Source organism: Sorex araneus, chromosome 3 (genome assembly GCF_027595985.1).
Source record: "Sorex araneus isolate mSorAra2 chromosome 3, mSorAra2.pri, whole genome shotgun sequence".
In the NCBI taxonomy this organism is placed as follows: Eukaryota; Metazoa; Chordata; class Mammalia; order Eulipotyphla; family Soricidae; genus Sorex; species Sorex araneus.
Window position 1 is genome coordinate 171,393,656 of NC_073304.1, and position 21,519 is coordinate 171,415,174.

General features: G+C 65.4%; 1 protein-coding gene across 1 annotated transcript in view; it reads right to left on the reverse strand.

Moving 5' to 3' along the window:
• NECTIN1 (nectin cell adhesion molecule 1) overlaps positions 1-21,519 on the reverse strand; it is a 39,544-nt gene that overhangs the window by 16,798 nt on the left and 1,227 nt on the right. The gene's annotated exons all lie outside the window — the stretch shown is intronic.

Genomic DNA, 21,519 nt, shown 5'->3' on the forward strand with positions numbered 1-21,519 from the left:
GCAAAGTGTCTCCTCACCCTGGCCAGGCCAGCAGCGCCCCAGGCTCCCTGCACGCCCCCTCCCCACCCCCCGCCACCTGCAGCCTGCCCAGTCCTCCAGAAGCTGCCGCCGGCCGGGCCCAGGCTCAGGGCTCGCCGTCCCTGGCCCACTCCTTGCCCCCGCCACCCTCCCAGCCTGGCGCCAGTGTCATCGTCATCACACGTTTGGGGGTGCCGACAGCCCCTTCCTGGGAGCCTCTGCCAGGGATGGCTGAGGCTGGGGGCTGCCGAGGAAGGATTCCCGGGGTTCCCGGGAGACGCTCTGAGGCGTGTTTCCGTGGCCACCTGCTTAACCCGGGGGGCTGCTCGGGGTCGGCCTGGCACAGCCCCGGCCTCACACTGTCACTCAGAGGTGCCTCACCCAGAGGTTGGGGCTTCTGGGGGGGGGGGGGAACACTTGTACCAAGCGATCCCCAGACACTCCGAGCCCTTGGCACCGGCCTGGCTCAGGGGTCTGTGCGCTGGTGCTGGGGGGTCGGCGGGGAGGGAGGCCTGGAGATGGGGGAGGGTCCCCGCTGCGAAGCGGGCTCTGCGACGGCACTGCCCTGGACACTGCAGGAAGATTAGCGCTGGCCCTGCTCTCTCTGAGACGCGCCAGCACCCACCCCTGCCCCCAGCCTCTGGGCACAGACCGGTCCTGGGGCAGAAGCGGAAAGTTCTGGCCCTGGCGAAGGAGAGAGGCGGACCCCACAGGGCAGCTGCGCAGGGGTGTGGCAGGGACCCTGCAAAGGGGTGTGTTGGGGCCACAGTGGACGGCAGCGGGCTCTGAGTGGGAGCCCGCAGTCTGGGGCCCTAAGCATGTCCTTGGAGTCGGGTGGGCAGGAGAACACAGCCCGGGCGGGCTGCAGAGGTGAGGGTGGGGGGCGGGTGCAGGGCGGAGGCGGGCTGGGAGGCGGTGGTGGCGCCGGTGAGCTGCGATCATTTCGGGAGGATTTTCACCTCATTTGGTTCCTGCTTAAGTGAAATCCACAACATGTGTTTTCTGCATTAGTGGAGTGTTTGTGCTTAATTAGTGGCAAATTCTTCCATATTAAAGTCATTACGTTTCGCCGTTTGCTCTTCTCACCCCTGGCCCGGCGCTCCTCCGTCTTTCCGTTTAACGGGCGGCCTGACCACAGCCGCGGGGCCAGGCCTAGCCATGAACCGCTGCCGGTGCCCACGCGCGCGCCCAGCCCCGCCTCGGGGGTGAGGGGCTTCCCCAGGGCGGGGATAGGTGGCGGGGGGGGGGGGGACTGCCAGAGGCGGCTGAGGACTTGACCCTGCAGGGTGGCGGGGATGCGGGCGCCGGACCCCAACTCTGACCGTCCCAGGCTGGGACTGGCTGGGGTGACCCCTCTCCCTGCACACTCGCCGCCCCCACCCCAACTTTAGAAGCAGCTTATGGCCAAGGTGCCCTCCAGAGAAGGACCTTCTGGTTGATTCGGGGAGGACTGTCCAGCCCGGCCCTCTCGAGTGGTGGGGTTTAAGCGCACTTGGTTTGGGGGCTGGTGGGGGGACAGGAGGTCCAGGCTGGATGGCGCTTCCACTGCGGCCCAGCCCTGTGGGGTGGCCCTGGACACAGGGTCGGTGCACGGGGGTCCACAAGGGCAGCTCCCCGGAGTAAGGGGGCCGGGAAAGAAGCTGTGAGTGTGGTGGGGGGCAGCTGGGGGGCTCGCAGGCAGGGAGAGCAGGACGTGGCGTGGAAAGGGCAGGGGCCACTGACCACCGACTACCCCCCAGGTGAAAGATTCTCGGGTTGGCCGGGCCTCCCCTCACCACCTGTGGTGACGTCTGCAGGGGCACCTGGCCGGGGGGACCATGGGAAGCAGAGTGGGGAGCCGTTTAGGCAAAGGCGGAAGGAGCCCCTTGGCCCTAGGGCTGGGGTCCTGGCCCCGGGGCTCACATGCAAGTGCCGTCAGCTCAGCTGCACCCAGATCTCAGGGGGGATGTCCACTTGCACCCCCAGCCTCTTGGAATAGACCCCCCTTATCTGGAACCCCCAACTCTGCCCTCCCTCAAGGCGAACCCTGGAAAGCATCTTCCCTCACCCCCGAGATGCCCAGGACCCGGCTGGGTGGGCCCTGAGCGCCGGGCAGTGTGTGTGGGGAGGGTGCCGCTCAGAGCTCTGTCCCTGCAGGGGGTCCTCGTGGGGAGAGGCTGGGGGCACGAGGCCGCCCTGAGGAGGGGCGCCGGGACTCTCTCCCCTCCGCACCCCCCAGGCCTGCTGCCCCCGTCACGTCTCGGGGTGCCAGAGTTTCGAGTGTGGGGTCCCCTCCCCCCGCCGGGGCCTCGCCCGATGGGCTCGGGCTCAGACTTGTCGGGCTTTCAGGAGTCACTGGGTAGGGCCGGCGTGCCTGGACCCGCTCCCGCCCTGCCTGGCAGAGCCGACGCGCGCCCGGCCCCAGGGCGCCCCACCCGCCCCCACCCGGGCCACCACCGCACCACGGCCCCCCCAAAGCCCAGGGCCGGCCGCTGGCAGGGGTGTGTGGCCTGGGCGGACCCCCACGTCTGGGAAGGGTGTTGGCTGCCGCCTTCGGCCACCTGGGGGGTGGGGGGTGCCCCCTGCTCCCAGTCAGTCCCAGGGCCTGTTTGCTCCTAGCAGGCGCTTGATCCCCACTTCTGCCCCATCTCCATGACAAGGAACCAGAGAGGTCGGGCGGCCTGCCCAAGGGCGCACAGCGCCGTCCACTCAGCCCTGGCAGGCTGGCACGCCCTGCGAGCCCCAGAACCGGGGGCGGGTGTGCCCCTGGTTAATGACTGCTTGCCTGTGGGCAGCCTCAGAGACGGGTCCAACCATTGCTCCCTCCCCTCGGGACACAGACGGTAGGACCGGCCGCCAGCCTCCTGAGACACTTCCAGGTCAAAGGGCCAGCCGGGGGCCGAGGGTCCGGCCACCCCCGTGCTCCATCGTCCCTGGTCCCTCTGGGCACCGCGGGGAGGGGCGCTGCCGGCCTCCCCTTCCCGAGCCCCAGAAACGCGGGCCCCGGCCTGTGACTCGCCCTGCTCTCGTCCCCGGCCCAGCAGCTGGCACGCGTGAGAAATGAGCAGTTTCCGCCCCATCCTGGAGGGGACGCTGAGGCGGGGGCTGGGGGGGCCGTGGCCGAGTCCTAACCACACGGGGGCTGCTGGGATAGCGCCTCAAATTAGCTTAATGAGGGGCCCCCGGCTCTAATGGGGGCCTCTGCTCGGCGGCGTCTCCGGCTTTCGTTTTCAGTGCTGGGGAAGGGGGGGCCGTTCCTCTCCCCGCCTTCACCCCGGCTCTGTGCTCGAAAGGCCCTGCAACTGCTAATTGGGTTTAATTACTGGGGTAATTAATGATCCGACTGGAAAGCCGAAATGGGTGAATTCTGTGTCGACACAGAGAGGGGACAGAGGGACCGGGGCGGGTCTGTGGGAGGTGGGGGGGTCGAGGGCCACTCCCCCCCTAGTCCCCCACCTCCGTCACAGGTGAGGAAGGGGAGGAGGGGCGGGGGCGTTGACCTCACTCTTCCAGGGGGCTGGAGGGAACGGGAGACAGGTGGGGCCCGGCTGGGGAAGCCTCGTGGATGGAGAGCACCTGGGGACCCTTATCAGGCCCCGCAGGCCCGGGGCGCTTGCTGTGGTCAGGCCCTGCCAGCCCAGGTGGCAGTGCCCGCCCCAGGGAGGGACCCCCAGTGGAGCCGTGGGGGTGGCCTGTGGGTGTGGTGGGGCGGGGGCCAAGAGGGGGCTGTGTCCCCACGCCCCTGGGGTCTCGGGGGCCTCCGTGTTGGGGGGGTCCCAAATCCGAGTGAGTTTACTGGGGCGCTCCTCCTTGTCCTGGGGCCACACCCTCTGTCAGCCCTGTCCCCCCCCCTCACCCCCTGTCTGCCTCTCCTTCCTGGGGGGTTCGAGAGCGGAGCCCCAGGCCCTGACCGGGGCCGCTGTCCGCCCGGAACACCCCGCCGGCCCGCTTCCCCCGAGTTCTGGCAGGGAGGGGCCGGCTCCCCACGCACCCCCTCCCGGGCTGTGGGAAAGCGAGGCTCCGAGGTGAAGTGGGCGGTCCAGGCCGCACCCCCAGATAAGTGGATGGACTTAGAGGCAGATCAGATCTTGTCACCCAGTCCCAGCTCCCTGCTGCCAGGGGGGAAGGCGAGGCGCCTATCAGCCGCCTCATCTCCCTGCTCAGCCCGGCTTCCTCTCCCGTCCCTCCCCCACCCCACCTGCCACCAGCCGGGGCCCGGGGTTCCCACAGTGCACAGGGCCGCCTGCCTGGGCCCTCCGCCCCCAGCCCCTGGCCAGCAGACGCAGGATGCAGGGCGCGCTGGAGGCAGGCTGACCTGCCCGCCAGGCTGGAGTCAGAGGTCAGGGGACGGGCAGGGATGCAGGACAGGACAGAGCTGTCAGGCCTGCCACCGGCTGAGCCTCTCAAAGTTTAAAAGCTCGGTTTGTGCCCGCCCGTCAGAGACCTGACTCTGGGGCAAGGCTGAGGAGACCCGCCCAGGGGACACCCTGCCTTTGTCTTCTGTCAGAAGAGGCTCTCCCCGACCTTCGACCCACCCCCAAGACGTGGAGGCCAGGAGGATGCAGACCAGAAGCCCCCAGACTTCTCTGGGCCCTTTAGAGAAACATCACTTGCTCCCCTACCTTTAAGCAAACACAGAGAAAGTGACCCCCAAATGCACCTGAAGCTACTGTGTCCCCCCCTCCCCGCCCCATTGCTCCAGGAGGTGATGGGGGCATCACCCACTTTGAGAAATGCTGAAAGAGCCTCCAACACTGGTCAGCCAGCAGGTGCACTTTGACTCAAAGATGCGAAACCCTTAGCCCAGCGGGGGTTCTCAGCCTGTCACTGCCCGCAGCCCCGCCGTGGACCCCCTCTGGCCCAGAGCCTGGCCGCTTCCCCTCTGCTCTGCGGCCCCGTACAGGGCACGTCACTGAACGCGGGGCTGGTGAGACATCGAGAACGTTCCAAAGTAAATTTATGATGTATTATCCATCAGTTCTTTCTTTGCCTGTTGTTACATACCTACGGTCGCAGAAAAATGTGTTGGGCACAGGGCCGGGCCAGGGAGTTAGGGCAGGGGGTAAGTAGCTCGCTTTGATGCCACTGACCTCTGCTCGGTCCCAGCACCCCATGGGGTCCCCGGAGCCCCACCAGGAGTGACCCTTGAGCGCAGAGCCAGGACTAAGCCCTAAACCCCTGAAACCTATATCCCCACATTTCTTGGGCAAAGGGAGTTGCGCGTGGAAATGTGGACGCAGCCCTAAGACACGACAGCAGGAGGCCGCTCGGGCACGGTAGCCAGTGATGACCGGAAGTGCCCGGGAGACACCAGAGGCCGAAGCATCTGCCTGATCGGTGCCAGGTGCTCAGGGCCCGGCTGGCCTAGATGGGGGAAGCCCCCCGCTCATCAGTGACACGCAGAGGTGCTCTGGGGTTCAGCTGGCCCGTCGGTCGGCGTGAAAGAGGGAGGGGAGCGGGGAAGCGGGTCAGAGCCAATCCCGCCGGGTGCTGGAGCCTGCAGGACCAGAACCCCGTGCCTGCCTTGGCTTGTCCCCGGAACACGCCTGAGTGGGAAGTGAGGACGTGAGTCAGGCTGGGGGAGGGCAGAGGGGACAGGAGGTCTGTCCCAGCACGGCAGTCAGGGGCCAGGAGGAGGGGGGACAGGGCTGAGGGCAAGCGGCATCCTGGCTGCATGGGGTCCAGCAGCCACTGCGGCCACGGCTTCTCAGGAAAGTGAGCTGCGGGCAGCTGGGGGAGGTGGAGAGGGGGCTGCCTGCCTCACCCAACGCCCTCCGGGCCCGAGGACTCCGGGTGCCACCCCCAGCAGTGGGCAGAGCCTGGGCAGGGGGCAGCGCCCAGGCGGCTGGGGGAAGGCTGGTCCCCTCAGTGGACGCTGGGGTGGGGGGAGGGGCGGGGGGCGCTTTGAACCCCCGGCAGCGTGGGAACTGGCTTTTGACTCCGGGCAGGGGGGGCGGGAAGACCGGGTCCTCATGATTCCCCCCTTTTACGAGATGTGAACTCAGGCAATTAAAAGCCCGCACTGTACTTTACCCCCGCCCGCGTCCCTGCGTCTCGGCCCGGCCCCCGTCGGCTCATCTCCACGGGGCCCCTCAGCCACTTTCATCTTCAAAGTGGCTGGACGGACGCGTCCAGGGTGTCCTTGCCGGTTTACAAGGCCCAGCCCCCTCCCTGGCAGCAACACCGCCCCCCCCAAGTAAACACGGGGGACATGCGAGCTTCCTCCAAGGGTCTCTCATCTCCCCCCGTCCCTGGGCCCCCGCGGACAGCCATCAGTGCCAATACCCCTATTTCCCAGACCAGGACACAGAGCCCGGCTGCTGGGGGCTGCACCCAGCACCACTGGACAGGGGTGGGGTGGGGGCGGCTGGGCCCCACCAGACCCTCCGCACAAACCAGCTTCCCGGTGGGCTGAGGGGATGGCCAGGAAGGAGGGCCCCCAGGAGACGGCCAGGCGGGGCCCAGAGTGTGCTCAGACCTCCAGGGAGCCAGACCTCACTGGCCCAGGCTGCCCGGAGCCCCCGAGCCCACGAGGTGCCCACCCAGGTGGCCGCATGGAACCCTGCTCCCAGGCATCCATCTAAGGGCATTTCCGCCGGGGACGTGCTGGCCGCCCAACGGCCCTTTCTGCTGGCATGTCCCCCGCCCCCCCCGCACCAGCTGGATGCCAGTGCGTTGCTCCCCCGGGCACTTGGGCACCAGAACAGGAGGTCAGGGAGAGGACGAGGGTGGCAGGCAGGCTGGGGGCCCTCAGGGAGCCTCCAAGTCCCCGAATATTTGGTCCCCAGACAACCAACCCCATCGTGTCCGGACACGGGCAGCCGCGTGCTTGGCAGAGACCCTTTAGGAGGTGTCCTGGGCCCCAGACAGAGGCTGCCTGCTGAGGTTATCCCTCACGGCCAGCAGGCCCTGCTAGCACCCTGAAGCTCCCCCTACATTTGCCAGCTTTCCAGAAACTTCCAGGCCCTCCTGCAGCAAAAGCCTGCAGGCTGGCCCGTGTGACCCTCCGGGAAGGCTGGGATATGCGTGGACCCCGTGGAGGCCCATCCAGTGCGGGAGTGACCCAGCTGTCAGAGGGCCCAGGGCTGTGGGGTCCCACCCGGCCTGAGGGGCTTCATCCAGCCTCCCCCTGGCTCCAGGGCTAAGGTGGTTCTGGGTGTTTGGGGAGGACCCCAGGTCCAGCCAGTGGACCCCAGCTATGCTGGCTGCCCCGTCCCTGCTGCCAAATGGACAGTTGAGGCCCATACTCAGGCACCCCAGGTAGAGAGGCACAGCCTCTGTGTGTCTGGCAGGCGTCCCAGGATGGAGGAGGTGTGTGTGTGTGCGCATGCATGTTGTGTGTGGTGTGTATGTGTGTGGCGTGTGCGTGTGTGTGCACGTGCGTTGTGTTGTGTATATGTATGTGCATGTTTGTGTGCATTGTGTTGTATGTATGTGGGGTATGTGTGCGTGTTAGTTGTGTGTGTGGTGTGTGTGTTGTTGTGTGTGTGCACGTGTGTGTACCCAAACATCTCTGCTCCCTCACCCAGATGCTGAGAGCAGGGCAGCAGCGAGGGGCTCAGAGGAGACCCCTGGGGGGCCCCGTGTCTGGGGTCCCGGCAGAGTCAGCACTCAGAGACCTGGGGCAAGCGGGGCTCAGCCAAGTGGGGACACACCCAGGTCAGCCTCTGGCTCAGCCCCCTCAGGGCCTCTGGGATGTGGAGGGGGGAGCCCAGTGCCTGGGTCCTTGTTCCTGCTGGTGGGGCATCACACACAGCTGGGGGCTGGGGACTGTCCCGTCCTAGCCGAGGCCCCGCAGGGGGGCGGGGCAGCAAATCTCAGACGTGGGCCGTCCAGACATCCTCCCGTCTGCCTGGGCTCGGCCTGCAGGGCTCTGTGTCCGGCAGGATCCACACGATGCCGTCACCGGCGCCTCGTCCAAGAAAGGGGCCCGGGGCAGGGGGGTCAGGAGACCCGGGGTGGGGGGCGCAGTGGGGCGCACAGGAGGCAACCCCCAGCTCCTCTCTGGCTCAGGTCATCGGGGCTCCGTGGCCTGGGTCCCCCACGCCTGCCCAGGAGCCCCGAGTGGGGAGCGGTGGAGCGGGTCCCCCGCAGGAGGGAGGAGCAGCCGGCGCTCGGGACTCTCCGGCCTGCCAGCGAGGTGGGGCCTGGCGTGCAGAGGCACCGCGGCCGGGGCAGGGCCAAGCGCCGCCCCCCTCCCCAGCGCCCTGGGCTCTGGCTGTGTCAGGAACGGCCTGCAGAGGGGCCGGGTGGCGGGGAGGCCCCGGGCAGGAGGCCTTGACCTCCCACCCGGGAAGTGAAGCATCTGTTAGTAAGACTGTGAGTCAGCGTTCTCGAAGCCAGGGGGCGGGGTGGGATGGGGGAGCCCAGCCGAGTTCTGAGTCGGCCTCGGCCGCCTGGACTCACGGGGCGCCGGATCAGGCTGGCCTCAGTCTTCCAGCCTGGGAAGTGGGACACTCCCCCCTCTCCTGACAGCCCTGGATACTGGCAGAGGGAATGGCCAGGGTCATAGCATGGTGACCCTGAGAGTAAGGACAGGGACTGGATCCTTAAGGAGTGCCGCCAGCCCCTGACTCAGTTTCCTGAGGAGAGGTTCTGAGAACGGTGGGCTCTATCCTACAGCGTGTCCCCGGGGTGGACACAGGGGACCTGGCAGGGTCCTTCTCAGCCTGCAGTCCATGCAAGGCCCCAACCCTGCCTTCCTCCTGGCGCTGGGGGGCCACCTGGAGGGGACCTGGGTCTGGGGAGATGTTAATTATTTCTGACACGCGAATAAAGGAAGCCTAATTTATGCTCCAGATCTAATTTCCCACCCCACAAGCTGCTGCCAGGGAAATGAGGCGGGGGCTCACGGCGGAGGCAGACGGGGCCCAGGGCTCGGGGCCCACCCCTCTCCCAGCTGGGGGCTCGTCTGTCGCCCGATGCTCGGGGGAAACGTCAGGTGGCGGCGCTGGGCGTTAGGGCCTGGGAACGGCTGGCAGGGCTGTAGGCCTTCGGCGCGGGGGTGGGGCTGCCCTGCAGCTCTCCAGCTGCTCTCCCCGGGCCCCCCTTCTCTGGGGAGCACCCCCCAGCAGTGCTCAGGGGCCTCTCCCTGTGCCACTCGGCCTGACCCTGGGTGCAGTTCCCCGGGAGGGGGCTCGGCCATTCCGAGCTCAGGCCCACTAACCCGGGGCGCTGTCCAGGCCCCGATGACGCCTCCCTTCCCCGGACCCCCCACAGGCCCAGGACTGGAGGCCAGGGACCGACCCCTGGAGAACAGTGACATTTAGCACCGAATGGGAAGCATTTGGAGTGATGGTCCTGCGGGCAGGGCACTTGCCTACCACAAGGCCAATCTGGGGTCAATATCCACAGCCCATATGGTCTCCGGAGCCGACCAGGAGTAACCTCAGAGCACTGCCGGGTGGGGCCCCAAAACAAACAAATGAAAAAAAAAAAGGAACTGAAGGCTGTGGGGCCCCAAAACAAACAAATGGAAAAAAAAAAAAAGGAACTGAATGCTGTTGGGAGGGCAGGAGCAGGAAGAGCAGGTGCAAAGGCCCGGGGGCAGCAGCCATTGTTCCTCAAAGGGAGACCAGGGCCCTGGAGAGGGAGCAAGGGGTGTATGGAAACCTTGGCTTGGCTGAGGAGGGAGCAGGCCTTCCTGTCCCCTCATGCGGACATGCTGTCCTCCCGGTGGTGTGGCTGGGAGCCAGGTTCTCTCCTCTCTGCCTCCGTCCCCACCTCATCAGCTCAGCCCTCGGGAAAGGTGCACCTCCCCTCAGGATCCAGCCCGGCCCAGCTGCAAAGGCAATGGGACGCTTGGACTGGCAGGGCGGGCGTGCCCAGCCCCCTCCCAGGGAACTGCACCCACGGGCGAGTGGGGGAGTCCCCTCCCCCTCCGCCCTGCTCCAGAGAGCCCGTTTCCACACACAGCCCGACACGGCCCGTCCCTGGGCCTGTCTGGGTCCCCTTCATGCAACAGTCAGAAGACTCGGAGGCTCGGAGCGGCCCAGGTGCCAGGGGCCCCAGTCCCTCCCGTCCCCGACTCTGGGCTGGGGCAGGCCGTCTTTGTCTCCTGCTGCTCCCCGGGCCCCTGCTCTCCCCGTACACGTCCCTCCCCCCACTCCCTTGCCATTCTTCCCCATCCCACTACCTCCCCGTCTCTCCTCCCCGAGCACTGAGGAGGTGAGCACTGAGGAGGCGTCTAACGTCAAACTCGGGGGACGCCCCCTTCCTGCCCAGGACAGCGCCCAGCCTTCCTGGCCCGTTTCCCTGCACTCCCCGATGCACCCCACAAGGTTGGCAGGGCTCCCGAGCCTCAGTGCATGTCCCCGCAGGAAGGGGCCAGGAGAACCTTTGCTCAGGCTAGCGGGGACCCAGACAGGAAGACAAATAATCACCAAGTGGGGCCTGCTGGGTTTTGAGTGTTTGTTCCCAAACAGGGACCGGCCACGGGCGGGCGTCAGCAGGGAGGGAGGAGCCCCAGACAGGGGCCAGAGGGAGGGAGGCTCTGCGGGGTGGAGAACGGACCCCAGAGCAAGGGAGACAGGAAGGGGGCAGCCACTGGACAGCGCCTCCAGCAGCTTGGGGGGCCGAGACATTGGGGAGGTGAAGGGGAGAGGGGTGCTGCCTTCGGAGGGGACTCGGCCTGCTCCACCCAGCCCCTGCCGCCAGCTGATGGCACGGGAGGGTCATGATGTGGTCACCAGGGCTGTCCAGAGGCTCTCCGGGCATGATGTGTGCAGACAGTAAGTGTGAGTGTGTGTGTGTATGTGTGTGTGTGTCCATGTCGGCACATGTGCATGCGTGTGTGTATGTCTGTGTGGGCATTTGTGCATGTCTGTGTGTGTGCATGTGAAAAACTCAGCACTCTCCCAACGTGGGGGTCCCTACTCACCACCGCGGCTCCAGACGGAGCTCCGGCCTGCTCCCCGTCCCAGATAGATTCTGCACTTTGGGGCCTCCCCGGCCTCTGGGCTGGCCCCACCCACCACAGGCCGCAGGCGTGGCTGGCGTGTCACTGTGTCGGGGATGCGTGACACACAGGTCACCCCACTAGCCCCAGCGTTGGTTGCTGAAGGCAGGCGGCCCTGGTAACGGATGCACCGTCGCTGAGGAAATTAGGCCAGCAGAAGTGTCTGTCCAGAAATAGAGGCGGCGTCTCCCTCACACCCTGCCTCAGCGCCCGGGGAAGTGGGGGGCTTTGCCGAGCTTCCACACTGGGGCTCGGGCCATGACCAGGGGGACGCTGGACACCAACAAGTGCCGCTGAGGGGCCCTGAGTCTCTGGAGTGGACACTCTGTTCCGGAAGAAGGAGGCCGGGCTCCACCCTCGAGGCCCTGTCATGGAAGGGATCCCCGGTGGCAGGGCGCCGAGGAAGGGGTGCGGTACTACCCCCCACCCCCAAGGGCTCTCGCTCAGCAGCTGGTGAACAGTGGGGATGTGAGGGTGAGGAAGATGAAGATGCCGGAGTGAGAAGTGGTCTGGAGGGAAAGAAGCAGGGAGGCTGAGGCTCAAAAGTAGGGGCCAGGGGGCCAGAGAGATGCTCAAAGGGCCAGAGCGGCAGCCCCCCGGATTCCATCCCCGGCACCCCCGGGAGTGGAGCCCAAAGGGCACGCTCTGACCCATCCCCGTGCGGGGTCCGGACCGGGGCAGGGTGGGAGAAAAGAGCACTGTGGGGGCTCCCTGGCTCCTGGGGGCTGAGGGCAGGACGAGGCGGAGCTGGGCGGAGGGGGAGGACCCGTCTGATATTTCCCGGCATCCCCCAGGCCACTTCTCTCTCCGCAAACCTGTCTCAAGCCACTTGGTTGTCATGGAAACAGGCCGGAGTAGAACAGATGGCCTCCTCTCCCCACATTCCAATTAAACAGGGCAGAGACGGATCAGGACGGGGCTGCGATGTGCTGGCCTGGCGGGTTCTGTCCCCTCTCCCAACCAGTCCACCGGGCGCCCCCCCCCCGCCCGAGGGACAGGCACCGGGGGGTCAAGAGCCCTACAGGCCAGCAGCTGGGAGCAGAAGAAACCTCAGGACGGGGAGAAAGCGGCCAAGGGGAGGCACCTGCCCATCGCCCCAACCCTCACTTCTGTGGTGGGGCAGTTGGGGGAAGGTGACCTTGAGGGGTAGTGCCAGGCGACCAGCAAGCAACACCCTGACACACATGCAGTGTGTACAGCACACGCACTGAGGAGTGGGTCCGGGCACAGGTAGTGTGCACCCCCCCTCCCCACAGAACTCCACGGGCGCAGACACAGAACCCACAGAACCCCACGGGCACAGCCACAGAACCCACAGAACCACACGGGCGCAGCCACAGAACCACACAGAACCCCATGGGCGCAGACACAGAACCCACAGAACCCCACGGGCGCAGACACAGAACCCACAGAACCCCACGGGCCCAGACACAGAACCCACAGAACCCTACGGGCACAGACACAGAACCCACAGAACCCCACGGGCGCAGACACAGAACCCACAGAACCCCATGGGCACAGACACAGAACCCACAGAACCCCACGGGCGCAGACACAGAACCACATAGAACCCCACGGGCACAGACACAGAACCCACAGAACCCCACGGGCGCAGACACAGAACCCACAGAACCCCACGGGCACAGCCACAGAACCCACAGAACCGCACGGGCGCAGCCACAGAACCACACAGAACCCCATGGGTGCAGACACAGAACCCCACAGAATCCCATGGGCACATTATACACAGACATTACCACACAGGGCACACATATGCACACATAGAATAACGTGGGTGTATGCAGTAATCACACGGGCGCCTGCATCATGCAGTGGCCACACGGGGTGCATGTATGCACACAGGGCTTGTGCCGAAGGCCCAGCCAAGCCACTGCTCCAAGCTGCACTTCTACAACACTCCTAAGGAGAGTGCAGTACAAATCGTGCATTTCACAAACCGAGATCCCGAACACCGTGGTCACAGCACAGTCTCAACATGCAGTGCTCCTGGACCCAAGGTTACGGGTCTGATGCCCTCATACCCTGCCACTGGCCCCCGTGGGTCCTGGGGGGAGCGATGAAGGTGAGGGTGCACTCAGAGATAGTGGGTGGGATACCCAATGGGGGCTGGGGCAGAGTGAGGGGGGTCTCAGGGGAGAGTGAGTGGCCATGAGATGAGCCCCAGAACCAGCGCGGGTGTGGATGCCTGTTCTGTCTCAGGCCAGCCCGAGGCAGGGTCCCGGCTCCACCTCAGCCCCCGCCCAGGGAGCAGGGCCATGGCGGGGCTGCAGGCAGGGGCTGTGGGCATGCGACAGAGGCAGTGAGGGGGTACTCAGATCCCAGGACTTTCGCTCAAGAGGCCCAGAGCAGAGACCTGACTCCAGGGGCTTCAGAAGAAGCCAGGAAGTGGCCCTGGTTTATCATGCAATTATGGAGCACCTACTGTGTACCAGCACTCAGTGGGCGCAGATTGTTTTCCTAGGGGCCACTCCCGGTCGAGTGTGGGCCTGCTCTTTCCATGCTCAGGGCACAGCAGGGGTGCCAGGACAAACCCAGCACCTCAGACAAGCGAGGCAGGTGCTCTACCACTGGATCCACCAGATCCCTCCGGCTACTCCCAGCCCAGTGCTCAGGGGTCATTCACAGCCAGGCCTGAGGTCAGTGCAGAGAATCAAACCTGCATGCAAGGCTTGAGCTCGGCCCTTTGAGCCTCTCCCGGAGGGCGAGTGCGGGGAGGGCGGCCGCAGACAACACGGTGCCAGGAGACAGGCAGGGGCCTCAGAGAGAAGTCCAGGGGCCCCCGGGTTTTTACAGTGGATACGGGGGCACGGGACTGAACACAGGCAGGGAGTGTGGTGGGAGGTGCTGGAGCAGGCCATGCTGGCTGCACCCCGAGTGCGTCCATGCCAAGTCACCCCATGGAAAAGGCGGTTCTGACCAGAGCACTGAGGGTGGAGTCTCCCTCAGGGCGCCCTATCGCCAGCACCCAACTCTGTCCGACGTCACTCTCCATCCTCACCTGGTGGGGATGAGGCCCGGGTGCTCAGGGGCGCTGGTGCCCGCCCTCCGGAGCCCAGACAGCCCCACACATGCCTGGGGGTGCAAGTGGAGACCAACCAGCCTCACCCCGTAAGGGAGCTGCACCCCAGGGCCAGCCCAGGTGGCCCTGCCGGAAGGGAAGGCTGAGGGCGGCCACAGGAAGACCCTGATCTCTCCCACCAGACGGGGTGGGGGAGGGGTGCTGGCGTGGGGCAGAGGTACCATGATTTATTAGCCAGAGACTAATTATTAACCGGGCACTCTGGACTCGGGGCCACAAATGGCGGCACCCCTTGGCCGGGCGGAGTCCCCCAAACTCCCTCCCGTCTGTCCCTCCTGGCTATCCCCAGGCCGGGCTGGCCGCCCTGGGGGTGTCCGGGGCCAGATGACAGTGATTGAAACCACCCCTGCGGCCTGTCCCTACATGGTCTGGGAGACCTGTGGGCAGCCCGCCCCGCCCGGCCCTGTCTGCTCACCCCTTATCTCCTCCCCAGCGTGGGGCGAGGGTAGGGAGGCGCCACTGTGGGGGTGGGGCTGGGGATCCTGGTGGGCGGCGGGAAGAGGGGGTGGGGGGGCACAGAGGGCTCCCCTGCTGCACCTGGCAAGGCTCCTGGGCCACCCCCAGGACAAAGGGACCACAGACGGTTCAGCCATAAGCAACGCCTTCAGAGCACCACACCAGTCCCTGGCCAGGGGCGAGGCGGTGGGGGTCGGGGCTCCCCCAGGCCACGAGGGGGCCACGGGCCACGGGAGGACACAGGCCCGGCTCAGCCGTCCGCACTGCAGTCTGAGTCCTGTAGCGAGCCCCCTCCCGGGCCGGGCTCCCAGCACCAACTTAATTCCTTAATTCCCACTGGAGCTAAGAGCTTCTCCGGCTGTGATTGACTGCTAATCCCGGGGAAATCGGGCCGGGAAGGGGGAGGTGGACGTGGGTGGCGAGCGGCCGGCCAGCCTCACTCCGTGGCCTCACCAGAGGGGGGAGGGCAGGCTGGGACCAGTTCTGGGCAGAGAGGCCTGGGGGTCTTAAAGGTCAACGAAGAGACCGCAACCCAAGATCAGGTGGGCAGGGGGTAGGCAATTGGGGGGGCCTACAGGGCCCTTCAGCTCAGCGTGGGCAGAGCCAGAGCGGTGCCAGCTCCCGGAGGCGGGGGAGGGTCACACCACACCACAGACAGAGTCGTAGCCCCAGGAGGCCCTAACTCTTCCTCCAACTCCCATGGTGGGGGACCCTCGGCAGGGGGCGAGGGGGTTCCGGCCCGGGCCCCCGACCAGTGGGGAGTGGGTCTGCGGCGGCCAGGAAAGGCAGAGCCGAGACAGCAGCTGTCTGGGGACCCACAGACAAAACAAGATCAAGACTGACCTTCCCCTGCCCCGGCACAGACCTTCCTCCCCCACTCCCCGCCCCAGCTCCCCGCCTCCCTGGGTGGGGTGGGTGAGAGCCCCCCTCTTCCCGGGAAGATGGTGATCAGGGTCTCGTCAGGAGGGGGCACCTGGGGCAGGTGACGTCAGGTGCAGCGCGCACAGACACGCACAGGACAGGACCTTACACTTAACCTGCCCCGTACACAGCACGCATGGAGCATGACCTCATACAAAATGCGCGTGCGCACACACAGGACACAATCTCACACGCATAAACAATAAACACAGCCTGTGCACACAGAGGACATAAAAACACGAGTCAGACATCCCATCAGCCAGGCCTGGTGATCATTAGAGCCAACTGCGCGCACACACAAGCATGCCCGTACACATGCATGCCTGCATACATGCGCGTGTGCGCGCACGCGCACACACACACACACACACACACACGCGAGTGTGCGCCCCAGGGGTGAGAGAAATGGCAATGGAGATAAGAGGGAGAATGGGACGGCTTCTGGGGAGGGGGTGCTGAGCAGGGGGTCTGTCTCCCCAGAAGCTGCCTTGCCCCTGGCTCCTGGGCCACCCCAGCTGCCCCCACACAGCCCAGCACAGCCCTCCCCTGCCCGAATCACCCCTTATCTGCCTCATGAGTTGTCACAGGCCCATCCATCAGCCAGCGGAGATAATCCGAGTGCTCAGCTGGCCGGGACACAGGCTACTCAGGGGCCCCATAAACACAGGCCCGTCTGCGCAGGGCCGGCCACCCTGGCAGGGGGCGGCAGGCCCATCCATCACTGGGAGGGACACGGCAGGCCAGGCCAGCGAGATGGGATGGGACGCGGGGGTCCGGGGAAGGCATCATGGCAGAATAATGCAGTGCCCGGTGTCCGCTGGGCTCGCGCTTCCTGACGTCGCGAGACGCCCGGTGCTGCCGATGTTTATTCCCCCCGAGCCACCACAGATGCTGGTGACTCTGCACGCCCCCCCCCCACCCCCAGGAGGCATGGCTTGGACCAGCAGGGCCTGAGTGGCTGGGCCGGCTCCTTGGTGTGGGGAAGGGGTCAGGCAGCCTCCAGCCCTCCCTGGCTCCCACATACTTCTGGGGTGCAGGTCCCAGGGGTGGCCCTAGAACTCGCGTGAGCCGAGGGCCTAGAGGGATTCCTCTAGGCGATGGGGTCTGAGTTGCCTCCTGTCAAGTGAGGACATCTGTGGGGGCCCAGGAGTGACCTGCAGGGCCCGGCTGCCGCCCTGGGCATTCATCCTCTCGGGAAGCACCAGCCCCACCCCCAAGCACAGGGGAACCCCGACACCCTCTCCCAACCCTCTTTCCACCCTTGTCAGGCCCCACGCTTGCCATCTTCTGGGATCTCCGGGTGCAGGTAAGAGAGATGGGAACCTTCTAGAAGCTTAGGGCAGGCCTCTGCACCAGATCAGCTCAACAAGCCTTAGCCCCGCCCAGTGTCCACCCGTCTGGGAACACCCGGGGCATCCAGGGGAGCAGCTGTGACCCCGCCTGCTGAGGTGCCCGGGGATCCGGCAGGCGGAGCAGGTCAAGGCATTCAGGCCCGCGGGACTGGAGCACCCGGCACCAAGCACCCAGCCCGGGTAAGTCACCAAGACATGGGTGGGGCCCCCTGAGCCTCTGGCATGCCCTGGACTGGCCCTGGGGGCTGAGGAAGGGTCTTGCCCACACCTAAGCCCCTGGCCAGGCCCTGACCCTCCTTTAACTGATATGAAGGTTGATATGGGATGGGGGTGGCTACAAGGACACTCCCCCCACTGGGGTTATGGGGATTAGTTACGGCTCCTCAGACGTCGACGGCTCCTCAGACGTCGACGACAAACTGCGCCTGGCACCGAGGCCCGCCCACGAACGCCTGGGAGGCCCCATGAGTCCCCGAGCCACCGCGCGTGCGCTGCTCCTGGTACCGCCAGCCCCCGCAGAACCCGAGACTCCCGGGCCCTGGGGTCAGCAACCACTACCCGGACCCAAAGACTCTGGGACACTGTGGGTGGGGGCGGCTCCCCAGTGAGTGAGGGTCTCCCCAGCTGGGGTCTCCTGCAGAGGACAGGGCGGCCGGGGTGGGGGGGGGGAGACGGACACCAGGAGTGTGACCCTAGGGATGCTTTGCGGTTTCACTGACAAAAGCAGCCCAGGAAGGGGGAGGGACCTCCAGGTCAGCAGTGTGCCTGGGCGTGAGGGGAGCCCAGCGAGCAGAGGGCCCGGCCCAGGACCCCGGGTGCCCAGGCCCAGGAGGCTCCGGCTCCCGCCCAGTCTGCCTGGCCCTCCTCCTGGTCTGAATGGTGAGAGCTGGGCCCGTGGGGTTTGGGGGTCAGCAGGGCAGGAGAGAGGGGCGAGAGGAGGCCGTGGTCCAGCCTGACTGTGCAGGGGAGCCCCATTGTAGGCGGGGGAGCAGGTGGGGAGTTGTAGGACCCCCCCCACCCTAAGCATCTCCAGAGTGTAGGTGCAAGGGCCACACTCCCAGGCCCACCCCTCTGGACAGCTGCCCCCGGGCCGGGGACCCCCATGTCCAGGAGAGGGCAGAACCCAGGGGCCAAGCAGGTGGAGGGACCCTGGGCTTCTGGCTCTGGGGAGCACTTTCCAGGGCACCACATTCGAACTCCCCACAGGACACTCGGGGCCCGGGGCCTCCAGCTGTCCCACTGGAGCCACCAGCCTCGGAACTAATGTCCTCTAATGAGATGCGGGCCAGCGTGCCTGGCTGCAGGCGTTATTGTCTGGGGCTCAGTAATGAGGCGCCTCATAAAGCGAGTGAAAGCAGGTCCGCGTGGCCCAGGGCGGGCGGCCAGCCCAGGAGGGGACACTCAGCCACTGGCAGCTCCGTCCCCCCCCCCTGCCCACTCAGGCCACGCCCACAGCCTGTTCTCTGCTCATGTGCCAGGGGCCAACCCCCTTCATACATGCACCCCACATGTTCATACACGCACATGTGCACTTGTATACTCTCAGACACACAACTCACACACATTCACACATGTGCACTCATACTCAAGACACACAGACTCACAAACACACACATGAACCCAGACACACTTTCGATATGTGTACTGACACATGGACTCACATATTCACACATGCACTCAGATGCATGGGCTCACATGAACATACACACGTGTACTCATACTCATAGACTCACATACATTCACCCACATGTACTCATACTCAGACACAGATGCATATACACACATTCACACACGTGCACTTATACTCAAAACACACAGACTGACACATATACACATTCACACACATACACTCATAGACTCAGACACACAGACTCACATACACACATTCACACACATGCACTCATATACTCTCATATACACATGAACTCATACACACTCACACATGTACTCATGGAGTCAAATATATTCACACACATGCACTCAAAATCACAGACTCACTCACATATGCACTCACATACACATATTCATACACGGCATATACATGCATGTATATGCTCACTCGTGTGCAGTCACACACATTTACATACACAGATATACACCCCATGCATATACTCACACAGCTGTGCACACACTCATGCTCGCTTGCATGGCCCCCACACACCCCCACTTCCCTGGGAGCTGCCCTTTCCGGGTGGTTGTAGGGGTTCATGAACTAGTGGGGGACCCTCTCCCCAAAACATGCTTTCCTGGGCCCACCAGCCAGTCCCTCAGCCCCTCCTGTCTGTTACCCCACAAAGTGGGACGGGGAGCCCCAGAGGGGGAAGAGGGCGCAGAGGCTGAGGGCCTGGAGGGGGGCCCAGTGGCGCCTTGCTGAGCATTTCTGATTTTTTGGTTTTTGGTTGTTAACCCTGCTGCCCCCTGACCCCTCCCGCCCCCCGCCACTCCAGCTTCTTGACTCCCAGACTGCCTCTGAACTTGGGTGACACCCACAGCCCCCAGGCGGCCCTGCCCGGCAGTCTCGCTCTCCTGATGGGGGCGATCTCGTTGCGGGGAATGCGGGTGGGGCGAGCCTCCGTTCTCCCTCCTGACCAGAGCCGGGACCCCCGAACACTGAGGGATCCTGGGCACAGCCCCATCCCTGGGGGTGTGGGAACATCAGGCCCACTGCCTGTGTGGAAAGGGGCCGGGCCCAGCCGGGCGGTTCAGGGTGCCTCAGCAGACTGGGACCCGGTGAGTCAAGGGTTAACTGCCCCGCGGGGTGTCCATGTGCCAGCAGCTCCGGCTTTCCCTGGCAAGGTGATCCCTGCGCAGGGCTTAGGTTACCCACAGCCCAGCCCCATCTGCCGGGCTCTGCAGACCTGCTCTGGGGGGCGGGGCGGGGGAGGGGTGGCACTGCGTCGCTCTCCAGCTGGGCCTGGGCACAGGGGCACTGGGCTCCCAGGAGTGTCCCAGCCCCGCCCCCTCATTTCACTGTCCTGTCCAACCCTCCGGGACGGGGACGGAGATGGGGGGGCTCCCACTTGCTGTCGTGGGAACTGGCCTGTGTCTGGCCACTTAAAGAGGACCGAAGTCCAAGTTTACGTGGGAAGCAGGGAGGTCAGAGAGAAGCTGTAGCCCCGTTTCCCGAGAACTGTAGGTGACCCACACACGCGTCCACTCGAGGCTGGGCCAGCCCTGGAAAGGCTGGCACCCAACCCCTCTGGCCTGCCACGCTGGCTAATACCCAAAGTTTACAGATCAGCAACATTGGGGAGCAGACAGACGCCCTCTTGATCCGCCCGGGCCCCAGGGAGGAATCACTCGGCGGCTGGTCCACCAGGAAGGAGGCTGTGGGAACGATGTACAGGAACTGGCACCGGGCCTGGGGGCTTCCGGTTTGCGCCCAACAACGCCCGCCCCTGGGTCCCCGGACTGGGTCTCAGTGCCAGCGTGCAGTGCCCTGAGTCCTGGGCTGGGCAGTGGTCAGTCAGCCTGAGGAGTCGGCAGGGGACAGAGTCCAGGCCCTGAGACCCTCCCCAGGCGGCAAGGCTGGGTAGACTGCCTCTGCCACTCCCTTGCAGCCTGGAGGCTGGCACCGGCGGGCAGAGTCCCAGGTGGGCAGGAAGTGGCCACAGAGAAGGGTGCTGCCTGACTGTTCTGGCACCTGGGGTGCGCGAGCTCTTTCCAGACAAAGGTTTGGGGAAGCCAATTGGGGGGTGTGTGGTGGGGGTGATCGGGCGGACACCTGCTCCCCGCTGGGATGGCCCTCCTGGGCTCCTCACCCTCTTTGGGATGTGCACCCCCCTGGGGCACCCCCTCAGTGGGCAGGGCAGAGCCCTGATTCTGAGTCCCCCTCCAGCTTGCTTGGCAGCAAGGCTACTTACATACACGCGCATAAATGCACACACATGCATGTGCATGCACACACACATGCACACACACGCAAACACATGCACACACACAGAGGCCATAGCAAACACAGAGGGGGGCCCACTGGCTACACTACCCGGCCCACTGGCTCCTTGTCCCTCCAGGCTTCCTGTCACAGGCCCGAGCACCCAGAAAAGTGTCCCGACATGGGAGGAGAGGCCAGCAGGGGGTGTGGAAGACCAGCTGTGTGGCCTCTGGTGAGGGGGGGCGGGCACAGGCTGCCCAGCCCTGACAGTCGGGGTGCAGTGATCAGGGGAGCAGAGTAAGCGCATCTGGGAGCTTGGGGGAGGGGCAGGGTGGTGAGTGTCACCTCCCGCCCCAGTCCTGAGCAGAGGGGCAGGGCAGGGGGCAGGGCCGCCTGCAGCCCCCCAGGGGCAGTGCACCAGCGGCAGCAGGAAGCTAGGGGCAGAAAATAACAAAAGGAGGAGAGAAAGGGGGGGTGAGTCCGGTCCCCCTCCCCCAAGCTCCTGCCCTTTGTCTTATCAGGGTTAACCCCTCCGGTTCCAGACCCACAGGGCCCCAGGAAGGTTCCCACCGCTTTGGCTTTCGCTAGGTTCCGGATGCAGTGCCCCCCACAGAGCACTCCCTGCTGGTCACACTCCCGGAGTTTGCTCCCAGGAGGTCCAGCGAGACACGAAGCGCCCCCTCCCGTCACAGTCACACCCTCTGGACCGGGCATGGACACCGTGTCTTGTCTCAGCACCCCCCGCTGCCCAGGTTCTGGCCCGCCATGGCACCCCCCACCCCCACTCTGCCGGGAGCACCGCAAGCGCGGGCACCTCCTCCCGGACACTGCGCGCTGCCCCCTTATCCGAGGTCCGGTCCTG